The following is a 2605-nucleotide window of genomic DNA, read 5'->3' on the forward strand; positions in this document are numbered from 1 at the left end:
TAAATTTGCCTTTTTGCTGTTATGATATGAATTGTATGAAAATTATGACGATGTTGTATTTCACTTAACAGGGTGCATTAGCTTTAGATAACTATTGGAAGTATAGTTAAAATTAGTATTTTATTCTCTGAGTCGAACGCTCACTATTATTCATCTATTTTTCTAGGCTATAGGAGGATTATTTGTTGTGGCTAACCTGATTTCTTCTTCGCAGGTCCATTAATAGTATTTAATATATTTTGTACAATTGAGTTAAGTTTTAGATTCTGCATGTGTTAGAAGTACTTATTTTTATTTTGGACCTGTATTATAAAAGTTATATTGGACCTGTAAAATTATTAACTATATGTATGATGGTATTGAATGAGGGAGCTAAGCTCCCATTCGAATTATGACATTTTGATTATGTGGAGGGTGAGTTGAGCTCCCCAGTGTATTATATATTGTGTTTACAGGTCCGGCGAGTCAAAAACGGGGGATTGTCCATTTTATGGTCGGACTCTGTCCAGATGAATTATTAAAATTGGGCCCAAATGGGCCTTAGAATTGGGTTGAGGAATAGTTAAGCTTACTACGGACCTCAAGGGTTTTAGGCTGGCCCAGGTTCTAGTACCAATCCGGTCTATAGGTTGGGTCGTGACAACTAAAATTTTTAAAAGCTAAAATTGAATTGAATTGAATATTATTAAAATAAAATCGAAAAAACCAAAATCAATCAGTTTAGTCAGTTCATTCGATTTGAACCAAATAGTACTCACCCCTAAACATGATTAGATTGATCAACCGAGGAGGGTGATAGTTTTTTTTTTTTAATTTCTTTTTATGGATGGATTGAATAGCATTTTAAAATTATTTATTTAAAATAAAATAAAATTTAAATATAAAAAAATATGAAAGTGAGGTTTTTAAAATTATTTAAAATTTTAAGTTATTCAAGTAACCAAAATGTGTATATGCATTTATATCATTATACTGTTAGTATACTCAATAAAACAAAATTAATTTAGTTAGTAAAGATGAAAATTCTTATTTTTAATTAATTAAAATTTAATTTTTATTAAATATTTTTATTGACACTGGGAGAAAATAATTCAATAAGTCATTTTTTTTTTTTTTTTGCAATTAGGACTTTAAATGTCGTGATTAAATAATGAGTATAAACATTAAACTTATAATTTTTTATTTATAATAATTTTATGGTCCGAATCAAAGAAGTTTAGCCAGAGCTATTGACAGTGGGCGATGATAATGATACACGGAGTCTACCATGAAGATATTCTTTTCAAGCACTGCAACGTCAAAGTCGCTTTGGCCGAGTGGTTAAGGCGTGTGCCTGCTAAGTACATGGGGTTTCCCCGCGAGAGTTCGAATCTCTCAGGCGACGACACCGTTTTTTTCATAAATTATTTTTCATTGATTCTTATATTTTAATAAATAAATAAATATAATCTTAAATTTTATTTTTTTAACTCTTTATATTTTTAAAATTTTTTTATTATTAAAAGTATTTTAATATATGTCAGAATACGTTATCCTTTATTATTATTATTATTATTATTATTAGTTTTTCATTGGTTAATTTTTAATCTTTTAATTAATGATTAAATTAAAAAAATAACAAAGCGATGATAATTGATAAAATCCCACCAAAAATACCTACACGAATATACGGTTTGGTCGATAACTATCCTAAGTAACTATCTGATAAAAATAAATTTATCACATTATTTAAAATTTAAAATTTCACTTTAATCTAATTTTATCAATTAAATCTCACTTTTATCATATTTATTTATAAATAACAAACTTTTAAAATCCTAACAAATTCTATATAATTTCTATATAACAGTCTAAATCTTATTAATCAAGTATGTCATTCTCATAATTAAATTTTGTATTATATTTTTTCATATCAATTTTAATTCGGTATCAGATAATTCTTACTAGAAATTATTATTATTTTTTTAACAGATTATACTCGCAATAATTTTTTTATAAATCATTAATAAAAAAAAATTAAATTTTATTTATTTTTGAAAATATAAGAAATGTAAAACAGAAATAAAAAAATAATTTATCCTTCTTTAAACTATTGGACTTTTGACAATGGCACGCTGCCATACCAATTTTATTTGGGATGGCCCATTACCTTTCTTAGCCCATCAGAGTTGGGTCTTTGCCTGCCCACGTCCCATTAGTTTTCCTATCCGCAATATATTTTTCTCAATCTTCTCCGAAAAAGAATGCCCAATAACATAATTTATCAATCTAATATTGGCCTAATGGTTTGATTTTATTTCTAATATTGGCCACCAAATAGAAAATTCAAACAATAAAAAATTGGGAGTTTCTACAAAATTTTTTTTTAACAAAGTAAAATTTAACTCTTGTATTAATAATTAACATTAGATGAATCGAAAAATTCTAATAGAGAAAAAAATAGTAAATTAAGAAAAAAATTGATGCTTTTTCAAAAAGGTCTAATGGGTAGTGCTTTTGTTTTAACGATTTATCAAAAAAAAAAAAAAATTTGTAAGCCGAATAAAATGAAAAAATTGGTCATTATATATTATGATCATTTATGGGCAAAAGAAGCCTACGATTC

At 26.1% G+C, this 2605-nt stretch overlaps 1 non-coding gene across 1 annotated transcript; it reads left to right on the forward strand.

Annotated features, from left to right (window-relative positions):
* Positions 1-1302: 1302 nt before the first annotated feature.
* Positions 1303-1384, forward strand: TRNAS-GCU (transfer RNA serine (anticodon GCU)). Its single transcript has one exon. It is a non-coding gene; the product is annotated as a tRNA-Ser (tRNA).
* The last annotated feature ends 1221 nt before the right edge of the window (positions 1385-2605 follow it).

The sequence above is a fragment of the Hevea brasiliensis genome, chromosome 13, assembly GCF_030052815.1.
Source record: "Hevea brasiliensis isolate MT/VB/25A 57/8 chromosome 13, ASM3005281v1, whole genome shotgun sequence".
NCBI classification, from domain to species: domain Eukaryota; kingdom Viridiplantae; phylum Streptophyta; class Magnoliopsida; order Malpighiales; family Euphorbiaceae; genus Hevea; species Hevea brasiliensis.